We start from the raw sequence: 25,488 nt of genomic DNA on the forward strand, positions 1-25,488 counted from the left end.
GGGAAAAAAAAGCATTCATTACACTTGCAAAAACCTTACCACAGCATTAATGACAGTATTTCCACTAGACATTCAAATTTCCATTCTATAGGGAAAAGACAATGAGTTGAGTTACAAACACCTACATTCAAATACTTTTCCATGTAAGTTTCTTCCCTTATTAACCATACCAACGTGGGTAAGTTATTAAACCAAAGACCAGTTTCTTCAACTTCAAGACTGAGGTAACATCACACAGCTTAGCCAGCCTTTAAGAGGATTTTAACTGACCTCTATATGAAAGTCAATTAATGCACTGCCAGGCACGGATGCTTCAAGAATGTTCGTTCCCTTCCCCTTTTCCTTTTGTACACTTTCTAATTGGCTCTGTAATGGTCTACAGGAGCCTATAGAGCTTGTAACAAATCTTCCAAAAGAAACTTCTATGCCAATTTCATTCCTCCTTAGTAATGTGCTGATAAATGTTTGACAACTGGCTCTTGGGAAAGAGAAGTGGGAAGTGGAGGGCTGATTTTGGCATTTTCCCATTTCCTTGGAGTACATCCTTCAGTCATGGCCAGTTTTAAACTACTAAGGTGAGGCCACTGAACACAGAGAAGAGATCCACAGAAGCTTATTGTCATACAGTATTTGCACCATCAGCCACGGCAGATGTGAACACCTTCGAGAGCATAGATGATAGTAAAATGTAACTGAAATAATTAGGAAATGATGAATGTTGAGAAAGGACTGTTTTAAAGTAGTTTAACAACTGGCTCACAAAATTCCCAAGCGAGTATTCACCGGCCGGCTCTAAGCACACCACTGTATCTCACCTCATCAAGAAAATGCTGACTACAGAGTATTAATTCTGGGGTGTTCTGATTTGCAGACTATATAGGGGGCTTTATTTATGCAGGACCCTTTAAGCAGATGCAGAAAGTATATGCTTCGAGTTTCTACAAGGGTGAAATATGGCTAAGAACAGTACACGTCTGTGCAGTATGGGGATAGTGCTCCCTGTGCATTAGCTCTGCCGGGCAAAGCCCTTGCTGTAGAGGAGGAAGCTTCTACAGTGCAGAGCTCACGGCCAGCACCCAGTCAACATGATGGCAATAATAAAACTGATTTATTGCCACTCTTCTTTCCATCAGGTCCTCATAACATACGTTTGTTAAGCCTTTGCTTTTTATCTTAGGCCCCTTCCAGTTGCTAGATGCTATGTCATGATGCAACGAGTTTTAGTATCCATGTCAGACATCTGACACTCTCCTGGACACAAGGAAGCAAGCTGCCCACAGGTAAAAAGAGGTGTGGAACTGGAAGCCATGTTTCATATTTTTATAAAACCAGTTGGCTCTTCAAAGCCCTCAAGGCACTACATTTTATTTGCTTATGCATCTGAACAGGCACTGAATTGTTTCAACAGAGATAATAAAATGCATTTGTGGCTTATAATTTTTTTTTTCCACCCTGCTCAATTCTAGAAGTTGCATTTCATGACTCTGGCTTGCCTCCACATTTGGTAGTTTTTCCAACAACAAAACCATCTTATTTGAAGACTCACCCTGTAGTCCGAAGTGGTTTCAGAATATATGGGGTGCTTGGGTGGTTCAGTTGGTTAAGTGTCCAACTCTTGATTACGGCTCGGGTCATGATCTTACAGTTAGCGAGTTTGAGCCCCGTGTCAAGCTCCACACTGACAGTGTGGAGCTTGCTTGGGATTCTTTCTCTCCCTCTCTGTATCCCTCCCCCAGTCACACGTGCATGCACGCTCTCTAAATAAATAAATAAATAAATAAACAAAGAAACAAACAAACAAACTTTAAAAAAGAAAAGAGTGAACTTTAAGTAAAGGCACGCTATGTACCAAGTGTGGTACTTCATACACCACAAACAGGGCTTCATTTGAACTTAAAACAACCAATGGGTTCGGTCATATTATTGCTCAATTTTATGATGAGGAAAGAGGGTCCTTGAAGTTAAGAATCCATTGGATGTCAGCAGGGCCACCTTCATGGGATGTGACTTGTGTCGTGTCACAGGACCCCACATTCAGAAGGACCATGCTTGCTTTGATTTTCTCCTGCCACTGTCTTAAAGTTATTAATAATTTCACCTTTGAGTTTGTGTTTTCCAAGTAAAATCCAATGGGAAAATGGGGCAATGGGACAATGAAGCATTCCCATGAGACCAGACATGTATAATGTGTGTGCAGTATGTGTGTCCACCTTTCCTTGCCAGCCCCTTCACAGACAGCATGCCTGACGCCCTGTGGATCCGGTGCATTGGAAGTTTAGCAAGACTCAAAGTGAGGACACAGTAAGCATGTTACCTCTGTGACTGAGTGGGGGGATCTGACAGCCCCGAGGGGCCATGCTTTGTTAGAGCCAGAACTGTCTTCAAAAGCAAAAAGAAGCAATGGTGTTCTAAGAAACACAATAGGCCAAGGGCTCTCATCGTGTCCTTTCTCATTGCCCTGGATGAACTGTCCACATATGCTGAAAATAATGATGCGGAAGAAAAGCCTGGAATTCCTTCCTTATGGGAAAGCTGAGGTTGGTAGAATCGCATGTGTCACGAGGTGAAATAAAAAGAGCTGAGTTAGTTTTGAGTTATGTCTCCACTGTTCTGGTAAGAATGAAATATGTAAGCCTGTGCCCGCCAGGAAGTACACATTGTGTAATCTCAGTGATTGTGCACAGGAGTTAAATGATCCTACATGCGGATTTAAAAGTGGCATTGCACAACAAAAATGACCAGTAAAATTGATGTTAATAATTAAATTTTAATTTTTCTTTCCTTAGAACATTAAAAACACCATGACACGCAAAAAAAAAAAAAAAAAAAAAAAAAAGGAAGGAAAGGGAAGGAAAACGTGTTTTGTTTGGGTGCTGTTAAGGGCATTATCCCCCCCTGCTTTTTGAACAAGGGTTCCCCCTGCCCCCTCGCATTGTGCATGGAGTTCTTCAGCCAGCCCTGGGTGTCACGCAGCCTGTAAGCGGCAGTCAGGATCCAAACCCAGGCTGACTGCAGAGCTTCCTCTACTTTCACACCATCTTAGTCGGCCTCCGGTTAAAAGCAACAGTGCTCCCAGCTTCAGAACATTTTTGTCATTATTCCACTGTTAGCAATCTGGACAGCACACAACTAATTGTTTATTCCCTTTGGCTTTTCTTGTTTTCTTCTTGTTTTCTCTGGATCATTTAAGGCTGTATTTTCTCTATTCACTGAGTAAGTATTCACTCTGAGCCAGGAACATATAAGAGTCTCAGCAAAGTGTAGAATGTTAGAGTCGAAGATGGCAAAGTCATTTCTAAGAACCTTAATAAAAACAAATAAATGAGGAGTTTTATGTAACTTCAAAGTCTTTCTGCTTATTTTCCCCAATACTTAATTACTTTCATAACCAGAGGCTGCATTTTACAGCAGGTGTAATCCTTCCGGGGACTGGGCTGGTTAAGACGGAGGAGGGAGGGACTGAAATGAGCATTTGGTTGCTAAATGGGTGTGTTTGGTTGAACACCAAATGTGGGTGAGAAGCAGCAGATGAAAATTCTGTGTGCTTGAGTCCCACAGCGAACTCAAAGTCAGGGAATTTCCACCCTAGGAACTGTCTGCATCTTTAAGTCCCCGAAATCATTTATTGTGTTGTAAGTCACATCAGCCAAAACTCACTTTAAAGAATAAGGTATTCTATAAAAAGGCAATGCAATAGCAAAACCACCACCACCAAAACAAAACCCCAAAACTTTTATGAGGGCTGATGAGGCAAAGGCCAAAAAAATGTGCTAGACCTGTAGCCAAGTTCATTGCCTTTGACTACTGTGTTGTGGTTCTACTAATATCAGCCACAAATGACCACCCTTGAGCCCGGGATAGGAGTGCTGGTTGATACTTAAGCATAAAAAAGACGCAGAGGATTTACTCTCATTTTACAAAGGAGAAACTTAAGAACAAGTAGAAGAAACCACAGACCTAAACCCCAAACAGAAAACTATAAAATGCCTCAAAGATAATATAGGGGGGAATCTTGACGACCTTCAGTATGGCAGAACTTGTTAAATACAACACCAAAGGCACTATCTATAAAAGGATGAGTTGATAAGCAGAACTTCCTTGAAATAAACAACCTCTGCTCTCTGAAATACAATCGCAAGAGTGTAAGAAGACCAGTTACAGACTGGGAGAAAATACTTGCAAAAGACACACCTGATAAAGAACTGTGAGCAAAATTATACAAAGAACTCTTAAAACTCAACAGTGAGAAAATAAACATGATTATAAAATGGGTTAAAGACCTTAACAGACAACGTGTCAAAGAAGATATACCAATGGCAAGTAAGTGTATGAAAAGATGCTCCACATCATAAGTCCTCAAGGAAATGCAAGTTAAAACAACCACGAGATACCCCTACATACCTGCTAGAGTAGCTGAAATCCAGAACACTGACACCAGCAAGGATGTGGGCCAAAAGGAGCACTCACTCATAGCTGGTGGGAATGAGAAAATGGTACAGCCACTTTGTCGGCTTCTCAGAAAGCTAAACATCCTCTTGTCCTATGATCTGGCATCATGTTCCAGTCATGTTAAAAGGAACTGAAAACTTACATCCACATAAAAACCTGCACATGGATGTTGACAGCAGCTTTATTCACAAGTGCCAAAACCTGGAAGCCACCAAGATATCCCTCAACTGGCTAAATGGATACATAATCCATTGGATAAATATGAACGGATAAATAAGCTGTGGCAACCAGATAATGGAAAGTTATTTGGCACTAAAAAGAAACGAGCTGTCAAGCCATGAAAACACACGGAGGAATCTTAAAATGTACTAAGTGAAAGAAGCCAATCTGAAAAGCCAATCACGAACTTTGTGATTCCAATTATATGACATTCTGGAAAAGGCAAAATATAGAAACAAGAGTTCAGTGGTTGTGGGAGCTGGTGGTGGGGGGAGGAGGTAGTGGTGAACAGACTGAGCACAGAGGATCTTTAAGGCAGTGAAAATACTCTGTATGACACTCTAGTGGTGGATACATGTGAACATTTGTCCAAACCCACAGCACGTACAACCCCAGGAGTGCACCCCAATGTGAACTGCGGACTCCAGGTGACTGTGATGTGTCAGGATAGGTTCAATGGCTGTAACAAATGTACCGCTCTGGGGGGAGGGGGGGGCGGTGCTGATGGTGGGGGAGGCCGTGCACCTGTGAGGGCAGGGGCCTGTGGGTAATCTCTGTGCTCTGCTCAATTTTTGCTGCAATCCTAAAGCTACTCTGAAAGTCTTAATGCTAAAAGATGTAGAAATAAAAGGAGAAGAGAAAAACTCACACACAAATCACCCCGAAGTGGAGGCCCTGGAATCTGAGACTGGGTCTGTTGAGTCCAGGCCTCTCTCCTCAGGCAGCCCCTCCATGGCTTACAAAGCGCTTTCATACACTGTGCGACTCAGTGCCATATGGATTTTGGATTAAATGTTCAATTCTGACCTCAGTTACACCGAAAATAAACTTTTCACAGGTCATAAATTTTTAGAACCTGCCATAATAAACGAAATATCTGTGTACAAGTCCCAAAGCAAAGATAACGGTCCTGAAAACCTCCAGCAGTGGTTCAATAGTGCTTGCTGTTAATGCTGAAGTCCTGACATCATGTGTCACACCAAAGAGATGGGAGACCAGAAACTGAAGAAAGGTGGGGGTTGACAAAACACTGTCAACCATCTACCATCGGTGTTGGGGCCGGGGAGCTTAAGAGACAATACAAGCCTACGTGTTCCTCTTTTTAAGAAGGAAATTTCTAATCTCAGAAGGTACCTTCTACAAATTTCTGTTCCCACTTCTGTTTATTATGGCTGAAGAGCACGAATCAGAAAGTGCAATAGAAAAAAAAAATGATTAAATACGTTATTTGTGGAAGGAGTGCCATCACATTCCATGCTAAGTTAGTAGTAAGATCGCTGTGTCCAGCATGAAAGCAGCTTCTTTTATTCAACAACTGTCTATGGAAGGTGAGAGAAGATCCCATATTTAAGAATTCTGGGGGTGGCAAAGGGTGGCGAAGATCTGTGGGTGGTGACCAGAATTCCCAGGAGTCCAGGACAGCCAGGCCAGGAGATACCAGCCACGCTGAGAAAGTCCTAGGGAGGGAGTCATGACTCACTAGAATCAGGGACTGCAAGGGCTCCCCTCAGGCAGGTGCAGCCAGGGAGTGAGGGGAAGCCATCTGGGTCTCTGGCAGCTTCCCTTGCATACAGAGCTTACCTCTTCCATGCAGATATTCCAGGAAATACCAAAGCCAGGCAACTCTGTTAATTTCCTTCAGCAAACAGAAAACATATTTCGCCTCATCTTTTCACCTTGTCCTCTAGAAGCCCCAAAACAACAGCTGCCCTTTGAACTCAATGGGAACTGCTCCTGTCCTAGGAAGCCTGCCTGAGATGGGGCCCAAGGGACCCCTTTCCTGCCTGTTTTCTAGGTCAGGGAGGGGAAAGGCTGACAGTTTACACAGTACAGAAGCCCCCTCTGGCCGCTTAAGCTCTCTGGGCAGGAGCAAGGCCTTCAAAGCTGTCAGTCAGACCCTTCCAGAAAGCTGAAGAACCCTGGGGAGGGAAGAAAGGATTTGTTTGCTTTTAAGCCTTTCTCATTAATTTGACTGATAGCTGAGGCCTCACTTGCATGCCCAGCCATGTGGGGATTTGGGGCTGAAGCCCCCTCTCCCAGCTCCAAGGGGGTCCCAGCTCCCCCTTAAACCTGCGCCTCACCCCTTCCTGATTCAAAGCAGGACTGAACAGAGGGCCCATCCCGGAAGGCACCTGACCTTTGAGCCTGGGAGAAAGATTATCCTTTAGTTATTTATTTGTGAAGACTATAATCGAGCTGACCCCCTCTGTGTTGAGCCACGTTCCACTTCACCTGGTGTGGCCGATGTGATGTGTCTGTGGTGACTGCTAGGGAGCCCATCCGCAAAACGGCCAGGGAGGGGAGCACAGGGAGAGCCAGCTCTGTACAGACAGTCACCTGGGAGATCCCTGCATTCAGCCACTGTTTGGACAAGGAATTCTCCCAATCATTGCATGGCCACATCTCCATCTTTGCCTTGGCAGGGAGGGTGGCAGGCATAATTCACATCACCCTGCAGGATGCTAGTCTTCCTGGGAGAAGGCTTTGCCTCCAAAAAAAAAAAAAAAAAAAAAAAAAAGAATAAATAAATTATTTGGGGGCGTCTGGGTGGCTCAGTCAGTTAAGCATCTGACTTTGGCTCAGGTCATGATCTCGCGGTTCGTGGGTTCTAGCCCCATGTCAGGCTCTGTGCTGACAGCTCAGAGCCTGGAGCCTATTTCAGACTCTGTGCCTCCCCCTCTGTCTGCCCCTCCCCTGCTCGCACTCTGTCTCTCTTCCTCTCTCAAAAATAAACGTCCAAAAAAATTTTTTTAAAATACATTTTTTTGCTGTTCAAACTGAATGTTTAATAGTAATTCACTAAGAGGGCCTTCAAAGTTACAACTTTGAATTACTTCAGATATTCATGAAAGGTAAATGCAGGACTTCCTGTTAGATCTATATTATTCATCACTAGTTTCTAGGAAGCCACAAAATTGTGTTTAATTTGAGGCTTACTGCCTGAGAGTAAATCTTCTCAAGGAGTCTAAAGCATTTGGGGGCGGAGGGGGTAGAACAAAGGAAAGAAAACCAAACCAATAAATAAGCAAAACACCAAACCCATTACTAAAAGCACAGGCCAAATTTGGTGCCTCCCCACACAGCCTGGAATCCATCTGAGACGAATTCCAATATCCAACGATTTTGAGTTTCCTGAAAGGTTCAACAATTGTTGGTGGGTTGGTTTGTCGCAGGGGTAGGCCTTTCTGGCTGGCACCAGATTTCCAAAACACAGTAACAGAATCTTTTAACCACATCCAGTTATCAAAAGCCATGTCTGGGACAACAACATAATTAAAAAGCGCCAAGAAACCCACTGGCATAGAAAGCCTTATTAAGCTGGCATAGCATGACTCATAAGGAAAATTAAAAGGGCTTGGGGGTGTGTAGGGATCTAAGGTCATTAAGAAAAATGAAATAATTTAAACAGATATTCAAATTTGAATACATCACTTTAAATAACAGCCATGCCCTGATGCTCTGGTGCCTAACCCTGACTTCTACCCGTAGTTTTCTTACTTTAAAAGCTTCCTTTGCTTGGTGTGTGAATCCAGGGACAGATGTGAGTCTGTGCTGATGATGTGGAGATGTACCCATAGCCTCCGGCGGAGGAGGGGTCACCAGAAGGAACTGTCTGAGTGCCACAGTCAGCAGCATGACAACTGCTAATAGCCAGCACACATGAAATCATTAAAATCCACTTAACTTGACTATGAAAGCGATTTAAAGCTATTTCTGTGGGTGAGAGGAAATCCACACTTAGGTTCTTCTTTCTTTACTCCCAAGTGGTTCCTTGATCTTAAGCATATGTAAATGGAGCACGGAAATAGTTTATTCAAACGCTCCAAGCATTTTTTAAAATTCCTCCAGCTTTTGTTAAATTCCTGCAATGTTCTATTTACTGCTGGGGACCGCCAAAGGTCCCTAACTTCAACCACGGGTAACATTTTTTATTTTAATTCTAGAATGGGTTCAGAGTAAGGGAAAGTGTCCCCTTAATTAAACAACTCATCCCAGGCATTCCCTAGCTCTAACCCAGTGTTTTGGGAGACTGCAAACTTTAAAACAAAACTCATTTAAATAGTGGGGAGACAAATGCACAGCATTTGGCACTCTAGAGGATGTGCATCTGGGAAGATACTTTGAAAATACACTAAATTCCACATAAATTTTTGTGGAATGAGTGACCCCAGACACGCACTGACCCCCCTGTCGGGGAAGGCACCTCAGCCCTGGGGGCTGTCTCCTCCAGGAAACACTGGCAGAATGAGGTCAAGGCCACACCATTAGACACACAGGAAGAAGGCACAGCACAGTGCCTTCTCCAGGCTTTCAGCTAAAGGTGTGCACCTTTCCGCTTGCACCTGGTTGGACTGATCTCAGGATAAAGGGATTGCACTTATAATTCCTCACAGACAGCTCATATTTCATACTGTCCCCGGGCTAGCAGCACCTTTCCCAGTTTTAATACCTATTCATAGATGATTTGTGGGCAGCCAGAAAAAATGCAACCCCACAACAAAATGCTGCTGAGCCCATTCGCTCTGGAGCAGCCTTTATTATCACACCAGGTGCTGATAATGTATGTAGCTCTAATTGTTAGGATGTGATACATTTATGAATCCTAGACAAAGTGCTTTTATAAAACCTCCCTGGGCAGATCCTCCCCAATTTATTTACTAATCACTTACCAATTACACGTGTCCCTTACTTGGGAATGCTTTGTTAAAGGAGGAACAAAGACGCCCAGCCACATTTCTACCACTTATGAAAAGAAATGTGAATTTCCAGTGTTCTCGGTGAGATTCACAAGAGGCATAAAGATTACAAGGTTGAACAGTTTAACTCTGATTTCCTAATATCACTAGTAAATGTGTTTCTCCAAAGTGATTAACTGCAACTCTAAAGATAATGTATGTACAGAATGGTCCATTCAGTCCATAGTCCCTTGTCTTTAGAATAGCCTGTTTATAAATGGATGGCTAGAAATGGAGGAGCTATATATGTGGGGATTTGCCTTGAAAAAAAAGGCAGAAAGGATGTCACCCTCTCCCCTTCATTTGTAGAAGTCATGTTTATGGAGTGGACAGTAGTCCTTTCAAATCTGAAATACTTTCAGCTCCGTTCATTCAGTTGACATTGATCAAGCCATCTACTGAGCTCAGTATCTTGAGATGTACTAAGGAGCTGGGGACACAGCCTCACAGGGCTGCCTGCAAGCACCTTACAGTCAAGCAGGGGAGAAAAAAAAGTAAAAGGTTAATTACAATACAGACTGGGAGGTGCAACAAAGACAAATGGTGCTATAGCACAGGAGGGGACCACACATCGTGTGTGTGTGTGTGTGTGTGTGTGTGTGTGTGTGTGTGTGTGAAAGAGACAGAGACAAAGAGACAGCAGGAGGAAGAAGCAGGTCCATCCTTAAACTCAGCCTAATATAGTCAGAGACACCCTTAAAGTAGTAAAGAGGAGACAAAACTGGGGCCCAATTCAGAAGCACATGATATTCTAAAAATTCCAGGCTGGGTCCTGTATGCCATGGGGTGGGGGGGTGGGGTGGGGGAGGGCATGGCACTAAGGAGAGGAGAAGGTCACATGATCAAGCTTAGGGTTTGGAAAGATGACTCTTTGCCAATATGGACAACATACGGGGGATCGGGAGGTGAGCAAGAGTGGACAGAGGCATCTGTAAAGTGAATTCCTCATTTAAATGCTCCTTCTGCTAATAGAGCAGGGCTTCCCTCCATTTTTTCTGTAAAGAATATGATAAACAATAGAAGCTGAAGCCCAAAAAACATTTTGCCTTCCAGAAACAGTAAATGTCAGGAAAGAAACTCTGGACAATCACATGAAGTATAATCACATATTTCTGAACCACTTAAGTAGAACACGCCCAAGGGCATGCTGTACAAAAGCCAGCATTTTCAGAGGCAGGTGAGAGATACAGCTTCCTCTTTAGGAGACAGAAACCAAATCATTAGACTCTTAATGCCATGTGAGCTTCGGCTGCCAAATGCCCTGCTCTCTACCAACTGGGTTCCAATGGCATCTAGCTTTGGGTTTAAGCCAATCTCTTTGACTTTAGGCAAATCCTGAATTTATACAATACAATCCAAGTACATCAGACTATTATTAAGCAGTCTGCCTGTTAACCTTTTTACTTTTTTAAATCATATTTCCAATTTTTAATTCTTTTCTAGTAAACGTTAAGATATCATTCTATCTTTTCTTTATATCCCTTTGAACTTTACTTTCTTTGGTACGGTGAAAACCTTTTTTCAAGTTGGTCAGTGTACCAAGTACAGGCCAGGCAACTGATGACCTGGAACTGAGTTTTTAGGTTTTTTTTTTTAGTTTTTTCAGTTTATGGATTTTTATTTATTTCCAAATAGCAATGTAGACTATCTCTAGGCAGACAAAAACTCTAAAGAATCTATATGATTTTAATCTTCCATGTCCTGCTGAATTTTTCTGAGCTAGTCCCTTAAAAAATCTAAAAAAGTCGTATTATGTAAAATATCTCATAGAACTATCCATCTATCAGTGTCCACTTACAGTATGAAAGTATGCCAAATTCACAAATCAAAGGCTAAAAGTTGCCAAATGAAACTAAATTCAGTTAGTAAAGAAAGCTTCATTTTGAAGTTTTTTTCCATAGAACTGTCCTATGTTCAATTTTATTTTTTTAAGTTTGTTTGTTTGCTTATTTATTTATTTATTTATTTAGGCAGGGGAGGGGCAAAGAGAGAGGGAGAGAGAGAATCTCAAGCAGGCTCCACACCATCAGCACAGAGCCCAATGCAAGGCTTGAACCCACTAACTGTGAGATCATGACCTGAGCCGAAACCATGAATCAGATGCTTAACTGGCTGAGCCACCTAGGTGCTCCAGTTTTATTTTTAATAAGGGGAAATATATTAAAATATATCTTCAAGATTTAGAACATAATGTTACTAGCTTTTAATACACTTAAAAAATATTTTGATTCTGTTGTGTAGCGAATGGAAAGGAAGATCTGTAGCATCCAAGAAACAGCAAAATTAAGCGACATTTATGTTACTAACGACCTACAATTGTTAATAACAAAATGCACTTTTGTTCCATGCACAGCATGGAAGTTTCTGAACCAAGAGCAAACTTCTCAACTTTAACAGCACAACCTATATTTCATTGCTGGTTAACGCTGCTTTAACTCTAAAAAATATACATACCATACTGTTAAAACGTCATTTTGTTTAAAACTGAATGCAAGCAGGTGACACAAAACTCCTCTGTTCTGTGAGAAATCAGGATAATGGTTACCTTCTGCTGGACAGTGACCAGAAGGGTCAGGCTTCAGGGATTGTTGGCAATATTTTACTCTTTTTTTTTTTTTTTTTAAGTTTATTTATTTGAGAGAAAGAGAGAGAGAGCATGCGTGTGCATGTAAGGGAGAGGCAGAGAGAGAAAGAGAGACATAGAGAGAGAATCCCAAGCAGACTCCATGCCATCAGCATAGAGCTCAATCTCATGAACCATGAGATCATGACCTGAGCCCAAACCAAGAGTTGGATACTAAAAGGACTGAGCCACCCAGGTGTCCTGGTAATATCTCATTCTTGATCTAGCTGGTTATATGGGTGTATCTGGTTTATGAAAATCCATCAAACTTTTCACTTATGATCTGTGCACAGTTGGCACTGGCTAAAGATTTAATAATTACCTTTTCTATGCAACACTTCTCTGGTTAGGAACACAGCTGAAGAAAACAAGACAGGTAAGGCAGTTGCCCAAAATCCAGAAAAAACTAAACTGTGGGGATGTGATACAGCTTCCCTCCCACGTCCCACGGACACAAGAAGCACATGACACACACAGACACATTTCGAGGGGGAGGAAGAAAATAAAAGCTCTGAAGTCTCTGGAGGAAAAAACAAGGGGCAAGTGGGGATATGGGGTACAGGTTTCTATGTACTTCATTTCTCCCCCCAGACTGCATCTGATGCCATCCATTTCCAGTTTCATACTGATTAGTGTCTGACAACCCTGAATGTTTTAGCAAATCTCTGATGGCCTATTTGATCTTCAAGGGATAGCTAAGCTGGATTCTCTGTATCTTCCTGAGACCCCAGAAGGTGGTTTAGGGGCACTGCTCCACCTCTGTCTTTTGTATTTGAGGTTAATGTCATCTGCTTCTTGGGCATACAGGTAGCTGACAAGAAGAATGTCACATGAAAATAACTGTAGTAGTGGGGCGCCTGGGTGGCTCAGTCGGTTAAGCGGCCGACTTCGGCTCAGGTCATGATCTCACGGTCCGTGAGTTCGAGCCCCGCTTCAGGCTCTGTGCTGACAGCTCAGAGCCTGAAGCCTGTTTCAGATTCTGTGTCTCCCTCTCTCTGACCCTCCCCCATTCATGCTCTGTCTCTCTCTGTCTCAAAAATAAATTAAAAAAACGTTAAAAAAATTAAAAAAAAAAAAAAGAAAATAACTGTAGTCTTGTGAACTTAAAAAAAAAAAGTAAAAAAAGAAGAAAAGACATGCTCTAGACCTGTTTTGTTCAATGATGTCACTCTTCCAAGCTCCCATTCTACCAATGTATCTACACGTATCTCCCATTCTACCAATGCAAGCAGTCCATGACTCAGTCACTGCTTTTTCTCTCTCTACAAACTGTCAGCACCAAATGAAGGATGCTTCATTAAAAAAAAAAATAATAATAATGTTTATTTATTTTTGAGAGAGAGACAGAGCATGAGTGGAGAGGAGCAGGGAGAGAGGAAGACACAGAACCCGAAGCGGGGCTCGAACCCATGAGATCATAACCTGAGCTGAAGTCAGACGCTTAATGGACTGAGCCACCCAGATGCCCCAAGGAATTTCATTTTGAAATTTCACACAGATGAAAGAACAGTCCAAGGGACTTCACCTTGAAAAAAGATTTGCTTAGCAACTATGCAAAACAAACAAGGGGAAGATTTAATTACCTCACTGCAATCATCAATCCTTGTTTTCTTCCCTCTCTCTCTCTCTCTCTCTCTCTCTCTATATATATATATATATATATATATGGCAAACAAAAGGCACATGACCTTCCTCCTATAATTTTGTTCTATGTCTACCTTTCCCCACATACAGAATTTGAATTTTTTTCTTGAGAAAAACTATGTGGGTTCATAGAAAATATGTACCCTGGAAAGTGAATTAATTGCTCTGTGGATGCCTTTCAGTTCAACAAGGAATGATTCTAAGGAATGGCCCTCCTTCCAACCTGTAACTGGTGAGGTTGAGCACGGACCTGATGGACGACAAGCCCGGGCACCTGGCTGTGCACTGCACCAATCACACTAAGCATTTAGGGTCACCACTATGCACCACAGTCATTCCCAGACCAAATGTGTGGGCCATAATGCAGGGTCACTCAGTATATTATAAACTCATATTCATTTTCAATATGGTGTAATGAATTCAAGATAGATCTAAGTTGGGCAACTGAGAGGCAGGGACCCACTGGGGGAGATTTGGGGCAGGTGAGTTTAGTTTTGCCAGTAAAACATGCACGTCATGTATGTGATTATACTCCTGGAGTTCCATGCTATAATTGGGTTTTATATATCATCTACAAAAAACAAAGCTTCCTTGTTCCAGGAGTCTTTTGACTCTCCTTTGTGAAGCACATTGTTTAATGCAATTTAAAGCTTTTCTTTTACCCACTTCTGGTTTTACATCTAATACTATGCCTACCAGTCATGAAAATACTGGAAAACCCCCAAACCAAAAATTAATTCTGCTCTTTCAGCATATGTATCAAACAGTAATATGAGGGGTATTACTGGGGTATGATTATAATACATTAATGGTATGTTTTAATTATGTGAAAATTACAGAGTGTGGCCAGTAGAGACATGTTTGGGTTTAACTTACGGAAGCAATCGCATTATTTTCAAGTCACATTATAGACTTTTTCCTGTTACTATCAAGTCAGTTTCTGAAACCCTCCCACCTCAAATAGTTAATGAAGCAATCTATTTAATGGCTCTCTCTGAATGTTATTATAAAGTATCAAGTATTTAGTCAGACAAATTACTTAATTATTTCAACTCTCCCGGCTACTAATTTTGAACATAAGGCAGAGGAATACTGTTTGTACTGTTATTGTAAGGAGGAAAACTGCCCTTTGAAAAATGTCAATCAAATACCTACGTATACATTACATACATACAGATACACAAATACTAATATAAAGTAAACCATGTTGCACTTGTCAGCTTCCTGGTATTCATTAATTGCTCCAAAAAGTACCTTATGAACCAGAGGGTATCAAAAAAATTTTTTTGAACACTTGAGCTTGCTGCTGTTTTAATTATTTTACCTAAAGTTTAAAGTGATGAGATGACATCGGGGCAACTTCAAATGGTTATCAGAGAAAGACTAACTCACACTCACTATTGGGCCAACACCAGGTTGACCCCGAACCCTCTAAAATGGCTCCACTTCTTTCACCCAGCAAGTAGCTAACTAATGTATACGACCCCAGCATTGGTTTTCCAGGCTGCCCTGCCAGAGAGGCCTCCCTCGTGAACGTCAACAGTCAAAAACATTCTGCAAACCACCAAAGGGACCTTGAAGACGCTACTGTTGTTAAAGAATATTTACAGATACACACACTCTCACACATATACACATAGAAGTAAAAGTGTGTTTTCCCATACCTATCCTATTAATAATAAATCCAAGTAAAGCTTAAACGACCTTAAACATTTCTATCTTCACACAAGCCACTGGCAATCTGGAACATGCAATTCTCTCAGAGAGAAGTAATACAGGAAAAAGAATGTTCTTCTCTCCGTCAGAAGGCCAAGGCTCTAGGTCCTGATTTTCTCACTCAACAGTTGTGAATCCCAACAATTCATGCATAAGTATCCGAATTCAGGTTCCCACTCCAAATTACTAATGGTAAACCATATTAATGCAGGGATGCAGTCCCCCTGTATTTGCAAGTTTATGTGTGCACACATGTCTGTGCACGTGTGTGTGCGCGTGTTCTTGTTATATTTTTATTTTTTACTTATTTTTTTAAGTTTATTTATTTTTGGAGAGAGAGAGAGCAAAGGCAAAGGGCAGAGAGAGAGGGAGAGAGAAAGAGAATCCCAAGCAGGCTCCATGTTGTCAGCACACAGCCTGACACAGGGCTTGAACTCACAAACCCTGAGATCATGTCCTGAGCCCAAACCAAGAGTTGGATATGTAACCGAATGAGCCTCCCAGGCATGTTCTTTTTAATGACAGTGGGAAGGAAGGAAGGAAGGAAGGAAGGAAGGAAGGAAGGAAGGAAAGAAGGGAGGGAGGAAGGAAGGGAGGGAGGAAGGAAGTCCTCTTTTCTGTATGCGGGATATAGTTTTACTAGTTTTAAAATAGAATTTACAGAGCAAGATCCCTCTTCTCACAGTAAACCCAAATCCATTCATTCAGTCACGCACTTACAGTTCCACAGCATGACTGGGTTAACTGTATCATTCAGAAAATATGCCAATCTTACCAGTACCTTTTCTACCTGTTTGTGGTCAGAGGTACAAAGACAGGTTTTAAGCACCTAGTAATATACTTATCTTTCAGAAAAAAAAAATCATTGCTACACTTTCAAGGAAGCTACTTTTCAAATTTCTTTCTGAATAATGAAAGCTACCGGATTATCTAAGAGATTTACCCTCTTCCAAATTTAATTTAAAGCTAAGTCATTTTAGAAACCACAATTACCAAGATGCAAGAACTTCTACTTGAAAAATTTGTATAATTTGAACATGGAAAACCAATTGTTTTAAATTTAATAATGCGTTTCCCTCTCGGGCTCAAAGACTAGGAGCAGCCAAGAGCAGAACATAACGTGTGAATTATAAACTTCTGAAAGCAGAAGGTTATAATCAAGATATCGCAGGATTTTTCTTTACAGTGTCTTCTCTCATGCTTTAGCCAATATATTTCTCAATGTCCCAAGAGACTACTTTCTGAGCTTCCTCTCCTCACTGACCCAATAACTTAGAGAGTAGGGATCATTTTCTCAAGTCTTTGCTTAAATTTTTCCTTGGAAATTTCACTTGATGAGAAACCCTTCATATGAGCCTGATTTTCATTAGAATACTGACTGCCTGGGATATTCTCAACTGCAGGGGTCATTTTTAGGTTGCATTTCCTGCCTTTTTCTGCTTCCAGGTTCCAGTGAATCTGCTGGCTTTGTCTAATGAGTGCCCCACCAGCCCCTTCCATCCTGTTATAAAAATCTTTCTGATCCAGCAAGCTCAGCCATGGTTTGAGACAAGCAAGCTCAAGGTCACAGCCCTTGTCTGACCCCAACATAGAGACCACGAGAGGAATCATGCCTTTTCCTCCACAGAGTCTGAGCATAGTCTCAACAGCATGGACTTTGGAACACACAAACCCAGGGCTGCTTTCTCACTGTGGGACTTTTGAGGAAGGCCCTTCATCTTTCCGAGGCTCAGTCTCCTCACCTATGAAATGGGGATAACAATACACCCCAGGGTTGTGGCTAAGGTATACTGGGATAACCTATGCAGAGCAGGTGGCAGGGTATAATCCATAATAAGTCTGAAGCAATTGCTGTTATTATTCTTTGAGTTACTACTCCCTCCTGGGCTACATGGTGTTTGAAGGGATATGAAGCACAGTAACTAAAGGTGAATTCTCCTCTGAGCATGGGAATTCACTTTTAAGTATGTCAGAATATACAATTCTCAGTTTCACGGAATCTCAGCATGAGGAGACACCTTGGAGAGGATTTAAGCTAAGCCTCCATTTCCCAGCCCTGGAAACCAGGCCCTGGGAAGGCTCAGACTTGCTCCAGTGACCTGTGGTGCAGGGACAGCACTCCCGAGGACTCAGGTTTGAGGGCGCCGGCCAAGAATTTCCTTTGAGGCTTCTTCACTGAGAAAGTCCAGTGCAAACTGCAAACCCAACCCTCACACCCTTCTAGCTTGTTAGAGCTGATGTCTGCCTGGAATTCAGAATTTTTTCCTAGAGAAGACCACAGGGGGCAGCAGAACCTGGAAGGGGGCACAGAGCACGTCTGTGCAGACCAAAATCCCTGAGAGAGTGGGTAGTATTTCTCTGATGCCACTTCCATCCAGAGAGCAATTCTTCCCCAAATCAGAAGGGTCTTGGCACAGTGGGATGGCCAAGAAGAACCTGCAAGTGGCCAAGTGAAGACACTGGCCAAGCAGCTGCTGGTACCCTGTTTTTACCAAAGCAGCAGGTCTAGGACCCATGCTAGTGCTGGACCAAACCACTGATAAGGACAAAGCCTCAGGAGTGCCAGTTCATATATCACATCCTTTAAACGCACGGCCGCTATTTCACCCACAGCTTGGGTGGGTTCCAAGCATTACAACTGTTCCCCATCCATCCCGGGGGGTGGGGGGGGCATGGAATTTCGGATCAGGATGGGATTTGATAAGGGGCATAATAAATCCATATTTCTCTGATGCTTCTTTTTCCCCCCCCCCCTGATTCTTCTGTCTGTGCTCTGTGTACTAAATAATGCTTCCAAACGAATCTCTCCAAAGTAGGAAGGAGCGCTTTCAGAAAAATGACAGATAATGCTAAACAGAAAGTGTGAAGTTTATCCACTAACAGCAAGCAGCTGGGCAACTTCTAGAGCACACTCAGTTCTTGCCCTTGACCTCAACCTGTTGAGAATACTGAAAATTGCTATGTAAATGTACACCTGCACTTTCTGGATTCCAAAATTAGCATCTGATTCTATGTAATTATTTCTCTGTCAGTTGTGAACTTCATCCCATAGTTCTTTTTTGAGGAGGCTCAAAAACTTAAAACTTAACATACACCTAGCATGAGGGCACTATTTTTTGCTTAGACATGTAAACAAGTCAAATTAAGTATTTCATTTAATCTAAGCAATTAAAATTTAAGATCATATAACAGAAGACCCAGGTGGGTAAAACACATTACAATGAAAGAGAAGGTGAATATTTAAAAGACTGTCCCTATTATCAACACATAAGATATTTTTATTCAAAAGTATCAGGAATGAGGCATGAAATCTGAAAATCAACTAAGTTTCTCAAAGGGCAAATATTTCTAAGTTTTTTGGAATGCAAACCATCGTGTATCTATCTAAGCAGCAGATGCAGGAAACTGAGAATTAGTTTGTCATTTTAGGGAAGATTTAAGCGCTTGGCAAATGCTTGGATACATTCTGGACCCACAGTACACAATTGCAGTTAGTATAAGCAATAGATAGAGACTCACACAGGTAAATCATCTCAGAAAGAGAAATCTCAGGGGAAAAAAAGCTCTAGAGAAACAAGCACCTAGAGGAATTTCTCAGCAACCCCTTCGCTATTTAACCTATCTCACTGGCTGACCAGAAATCCTTCCCGACACCAACTTAATTGTCCACCCCCTTCTTACGTGTCCTCATCAGAAACTGAGCCTAGTTGATTGACTCCCCTTCCCTGCCTAATAAATCTATTCACATATTTTGAAACATTAAGTTATCTCAGGCTTGAATCCTCCTGCCTGCATATCCTCACTTTATCTTTACTTCCTAGATGGCGTGCACAACATAAGCAACCCCCCAAATGCTGGTCTCTGCTCTGAACACTCTCCAACAGTCTCTACCTTCTGTCTGAACTCTGGGGCTCAGAATTCCACAAAGAGCTGAGGCTCCTACTACACGTTCGTCAAGAGACTTACCTCAAAACTAAGCGTCAGCTGCATTTTACAAAAAGGTAAAAAGCTAAAATTCATATCAATCACAATAAAAACTGGATCAAGAATTCCAACATGTTTGAGTGCCCCCATTTTTCACTGTGGCTGTAAAATTCAAGGCGACTGCCCTATTTTAGGTTGTTCTCCATTTTCATCATAATATTCATTCACCATTGTCATCAGCTTTTCTAAACCTTTAGTAGGAAATGCAAACCCTGGAGGGTTGCAAAAGTCTGGCGGTCAAGTTCAGAAAAATAATGGAGGAGGAAAGTGGGTAAAAATAAGTTCAAGGCCATTTAAAGGAAGTGTTAGCCCTAAGTTTGCAACAACGGGATCACACACAGCATTTCAGGTTTTGAAATTCGTCGTTAGTCACAATTATTTCAAAATGGCAAAAATATGTTGAGCAAAATTTCAAAAAGAAAAAAAAAACTGTAAATATCAAGTAACCCGCATGAAGCTTTTTAAATACGTACAAAGCACTTCGCTCACAATGTGTTGCAGGCGCTCCAACAATACCCTCACCCAAGCAGCCAGTCCCCGTGGGAGATCAGCAAGCCCCTTCGCTGTTAGAACGCAAACGGTACAGAAAACAAAGATTGCTACCAAATATGGTTTGCGTCTCCTCCAATTTTCAATATGACCCTGCAAAAATAAGTTCACAAAAAACCAGCCAAGCATTACTTTTCTCCCAAAGTGCTTCTCGGATTATAAAACAGCTTTGAAAGTTCAGCCTGACAAAACAAATATGGTACTAGGAGGAGAGACCTGGAAGGCAACCACAAAAAGTCTCATTTAAATTCCTGGAAAGCAGGGCTTCTCCAAACACAGCTATTCAGCTCGCTTTGGAAGGCATCACTCGCTGCGAGCCACAAGTTGAACTTCACTCCCCGCCCCAGCAGCACCGTCACATCCGAAAGAGACGGGTGTTAACGTTGCTTACTCAAAAGAATTCATCAAATATCTTCTCCCTACACGGTGAAAAGTGTAACAACTTAAAAGCAAGAGTTTTCCCCCAGCAAGCGCGTAAGAATTAACACCCGGGTATTTGGGATTCTAAGGATCCCTTCTGTCCCTAAACATTATACCTACAGCAAACTAGAAACCAATAGAACACACTTTAAGCCTTAAGAAGCGCAGTCTTGCATGGGGGTGGGGTCAAGAAAGGCAATTAAAAATCTCGATTTCCTCCCAGAGCCAAATTAAATAAAATAAAAGATCGCCGTTTTATTGATTGAACCGCAGGAGCACAGCCGTGTCTGCCCGTCCCCAAAGCTCAAGCCCGCCGGTTCACTCACCCTCTCGAAGAATGTCCTGCTTCTCCCCCAAAACCCTCAGCGTCCCCTCACCCCCCTACACAGGTCTGGCTCCCGGCCACCGAGTCTAACTCCGTGCCGAGCAGCGCACAGGCTGCGGCGACCCGAAGGCAGACGTCGCCCCACCGCCCGAGCCCCGCGCCCTCCCCTACCAACCTTCTCCGGACGCCGCGCCTCGCACCGTCCGACCCCGCGGTGCTCCGCGCTCCCCCGTCCGCGCGGCGCTGGAGACGGAGACGTGCGTGTCACATTTTATTCTCCGGCAGCCGCTCGGGCGCGCGCGCCACGCGCTCCCACACTCACACGGCCGCCCGCGGGAGCCGGGACCCGGGGCCGGGGGCGCCCGACGCGCGCCGCGGAACTTGGGGACTGCGAACGCCGAGCGCGCGGCTCAGATCCTGCTGCCGGTGGCCGCCCCCGCCTCCGCCGCGCAGCCTCCCCGCGCCACCTCGGGAGCCCCGAGCGACCCGCGCTCGCGTCCCGGGCGGCCTGCGGGATCACCTCCCCCGGGCCAGAGCTGCTCGGAGGCGGGCGGCAGCTGCGGGCGCGGCGGGTGATCGGGCTCGGGCCGGCGCGGCGCTGCGCTTAGCCCCGCGCCGCGCGCCTCATTGTTCCCGGCAGCGCGGCGGCGGCGGCGGCGGCGCGGACGGCGGGAGGGACCGCGGCCCCGAGCCCCGGGGCTAGGCGGAGGCTCCCGGCCCCCGCGCAGAGCTTGCGCCGCGCCCCGCCCCCGAGCTCCGCGCGTCCCCCCCGCCCGCCCAGGGCCCTCCCCCGCTCCCTCCGCCCGTCCCCCCGTCCTCCCCCTTCCCGGCCTCGGCTCACCTAGCGGCCGGGCGCCGGGAAGTTGCACCGTCCGCTCCCCGCGCCCCTGGCCCGCCAGGCGGGGTGCACGGCGGGACCCTCCCCGGCTGCGCGCCGAGCCCTGCCTCTGGCAAAGGAGCGACTGCAGACTTGGGCTGCGTGGGGCGGTGCGGGCGGCGCGGCTGCCTAAAAAGGCATGCCTCTCCCCGGCCACCGCCTGCAGCCAGCCCTAGTTCCTCCGAGGGTTACTTGCACCCGCACCGCGCTGGGCGCCCGGCGGGCACGCAGGTCCCGCAGGCGTCAGGGATGCAGGAATGTGAACGGGCTGCGAGTGGCCCCGCGGAAGTGAGTCTTTGTGTTCCCGGCTTGAACACACCTTCCCGCCGCGCCGCAGGCCGGGCTACCTGCGCAGGAGGCAGCGCCCGAGAGCCGGCCGGGTGGGGCGCGGGGGAGCGCAGCATCCTCCCCGGCCCGCTGACTCCCTTTGTTCCGCCCGCGCGGCCGCCGGCTCCTCGCTCCGGGGAGCTTCTCCGGGGCGCCCTAGGGTCGGGGTTGGACTTGGGGACGAGCCACTTTCCACTTGCGAAGGGCCGCCCGCCAAGTCCCGGGAAGGAATTTCGTCGAGGCCCCCACCTAGCCGCCTCCTCCCCACCGCCCGCCCCTAGCCCCGAGAGGATTGGAAAGTTCTCGGGACGGTGGCGCCAGAGGCTGCTAGCTGGGCGCGTGGAGAACCCGCCGAGGAAGCGGGCGGCGACTGTGGGCCAGGCAGCTGGAGGCGGTGGGTGGGGCCGCCGGGAGCCTCAGATCAGGTGTCCGTCTGCTCGCGTGCGGAATGTCCATTTGTCACCGCGGCCCTCCTGCCCCTCCCGGGAGGCCGCAGCTGGTCCCGGGACCAGAGACCGCGCCGCCCTTTGTTTGCTGGTTAAACACGCTCCTTTGAACTTCAACGTGGCTCGCAGCGTGCGTGCGTGTGGCTTTGGGCCTCCGTCTTTCCCCGGGGGTCCTCACGCTGACCGTGAGCTGTACCGGTGTGGGGGAGCCTCCAGCTGGAGTTAGGTTGAGTCGGATGATATTACCAGATAGCGCCCATCCACCTCAGAGGGACAGGTTGCCCACTGTCCTCTCCATCCCAGGGCCCTGCAGGGGCTCACATTTTGGAGACACAAATCCCTCACTAAATATATCATTTTAAAATTTGCGTGTACGTTCGTTTAACTGAGGCTTTTTAGAGTAAAACAATTACCTGGATACCCAATTCAGTCAGTGTTACCGAGTGGCTACTGTGGGCTGGGGACTGGGTTCAACAGTAGACCTGTTAAGGAGAATAATATCTCTTTCCTACCCTCAAAAGGCTTGCAGAAATGTAAAACATCACGAGGGTTCGACTAAAACTGACTGGGCAAAATGCGTTGCACTCAATCAAAAGCGTGGGCCGAAAAAGCTTACTCAGTATTTCCCCAGTTACGTTAATGGTTTCTGACACTTGGAATTCTGCAGAACTGCACGAAGCAGTAATGTGTCACACGGATTTAACAGCAACAACGACTCTGTTTCACAAATGTGAAATATTATAGTGTGGCTAAAAGTAACTTTTAAAACAAGAGAGACATGATAGAGGCCATTGGCTGGTGGGGGAAGGAAAATAATGCAGAAAAATCTAATCCTTATCAGCTGAGAGGCCTTGAGCCAGTCACTGTCTTGTTTTCTCCTTTGTCTAACACATATAATAGTGCCTACCTTCAAGTTTGTTGTAAGAAGTAGAGATTACGTGTTGAAAGTGTCTCCCCTAGTGCCTGGAATCTGATACTTAATAGTAGTAATTCATAAACAATAGTGTTAAATACTTTGGTGAAGTAAAGGAATAATTTTTATACACTTCTTGTGGTGTATTTGTATTTTTTACACTTCCATTTCTTTGCATTCTTGCTGCAAAAGTTGATGTTGACTACCTTAAAGAAGTCTTAATGAGAAGTTAAATAAGAGTAGTCATGGGGGCTCCTGGGTGGCTCAGGTGGTTAAGCCTCCGACTCTTGATTTCAGCTCCGGTCACGATCTCACTGTTCAGGGGAAGGAGGTTGCTTCCACTGCTTTGGGCTCTGTGCTGACAGCATGAAGCTTGCTTGGGATTCTCTCTCTCCTTTCTTTGCCCCTCCACTGCTCTCTGTCTGTCTCTCTCTCTCTCTCAAAATAAATAAACTTAAAAAAAAAAAAGAGTGGCCCAATAACAATTAACTTGATGCTTGTAGAAAAATTACCACCTGAAGGCAAATATGCAAATCATTGTTGTAAAATTTTAAGTGGATTGTATTTATTATTTATGATTGGGGGTAGTAAATGAAATGATGCTAAACTAACTTAATCTGTTGCTTCCTGAAGAAATCAGAAAGCCAGTTGATGTACATAAAACTATCAATTGATGATTATTTCTGTTAAAGTGTAACGATAAATAACATATTTTGACATCTTTTAGTTTCATTGCCTAGAAGGTACGCCAAATAGGAACAAATGATTTAACTTTTGTGTTAGTCTACTGACTTGTAAGAAATTCCAGGGCTCATCTGACACTTTAATATCCCTTTCCTCAAACAAAACAAAACCCAACAAAGAGCCAGAATAAACTTACTCCTGCAAATAAGAAAATCCGTGCATCAGAAGCCTGCTTGCTAGTATCCACTTACTTATAAAAACTTCAATTTCTTTTTCTGTTTTTAAACTCCGGGCTCCTCCCCTGAGCTTTTTTTCACATCCACTCTTGACCGATGGTGGGCTGTGTTTCACAGGAAACATTCCTTCTGTTTTCAGAAACTTGTTATTGGTAAGCAGTCAAATCGGGAGGCTAGGTGAATCTCTCAGCTGAGAAGTATTTGAGCTTGGGTAGGAACTGAAGAGTCAATATTTCCTAACTGTACCATTGCTGAATCTGGGGGTTTGTTTCCACTTAAAGTACTGTTCATAGAAAATATTTCTCTCCTATTTATTTTGCCATTCTGCTGTTACAGTAAACCCAGGGATTCTTTTACAGATGAGGAAACTGAGGCTGGCAAGTTTTCTTTTTTGTTTTTTTTTTTTTTTTCCACTTCTCCAAGCATGACATCTTCTGGTTCTGATTTACTTGTGATTGCTATCCTATAAATGCATTTAGTACCTCAGGGAGGGGAATCACCTATAGATGTGTTCATACTTCATCAGCGAAACAATTCGGTATGTGGTCGGTGTAAAAAATGAATTTCAGATACTCATTTGTTTGGATCCCATATACAATGCAAAGATCAGGAAGAAACATTTGTTTTCCAGCCAACCTATAGATATTTAAAAATAAGATTAATTAATTTACTCTTTAGAAATGTTAGTAAGGAAACAGACCAGTATTAAGAAGAAATAGCCTTGAGTGTGTGGATGTGTGTAGAAGCTGGAATCCTGGCCATACAGGAGTTCCCTGCCCCCATTCCTTCAATATTTGCAGGTGGAGAAAAAAAATCTTTGCTAGCATAAGAAAGATAGCTTTTCAGCATGTGATATGGAGGACAGGACAAAGAAATGCAATTGGTTGCCCTTAGGCTTGCCCCGTCCACAGTTTGCACCCCTTCTAGCCTGCCCTTGGACCCCAGGCAAGGTCACTGAGCTGGCCTCAAGGTGGGGTCAGGAGGTCACAACCTGACCTCCCATAGGCCATCCCTACCTTTCATACAGAGCAAGATGAGAACAGGTCAGGTGTGAACATTTTCTTTTCCTAAATTTTTCCTTCCTATCTGAAGGAGTGGATGGAAAGCTGGGAGCTCTGGGCTTTGCTTCTGACCTTGTCACGCTTAGTGAATTTGTTTGAATTTTCTGTACCTCAATGACCTCACCAACACTACAGATTAACCCACTTCACAGTTATCTACAAGAATCTGACCTCACGTTGCAAGCTTAGAAACATTCGCCAGGGTACACAGTTTATGTAAAGGCTTTCCTGTGAATTGTTTTCCTGGATTTTCCACAACTCTGAATGAGGAAGTGAAGG

At 44.2% G+C, this 25,488-nt stretch overlaps 1 protein-coding gene across 3 annotated transcripts in view; it reads right to left on the reverse strand.

Annotated features, from left to right (window-relative positions):
- Positions 1 to 22,064, reverse strand: part of ST6GAL2 (ST6 beta-galactoside alpha-2,6-sialyltransferase 2) — an 85,134-nt gene extending 63,070 nt beyond the window's left edge. Inside the window, exon 1 of one of the 3 annotated variants that reach the window (XM_060610107.3) lies at positions 21,890 to 22,064. The gene's annotated coding sequence lies outside the window, so the exon portion shown is untranslated. Of the gene's footprint in view, positions 1 to 20,840; positions 21,356 to 21,506; positions 21,803 to 21,889 lie in introns of those variants that run through there. The other 2 variants (XM_060610102.3, XM_060610092.3) reach the window with 2 other exon arrangements.
- Between the last annotated feature and the right edge of the window lie 3,424 nt (positions 22,065 to 25,488).

This window comes from Panthera onca, chromosome A3 (genome assembly GCF_046562875.1).
Source record: "Panthera onca isolate mPanOnc1 chromosome A3, mPanOnc1 haplotype 2, whole genome shotgun sequence".
Classification (NCBI taxonomy): domain Eukaryota; kingdom Metazoa; phylum Chordata; class Mammalia; order Carnivora; family Felidae; genus Panthera; species Panthera onca.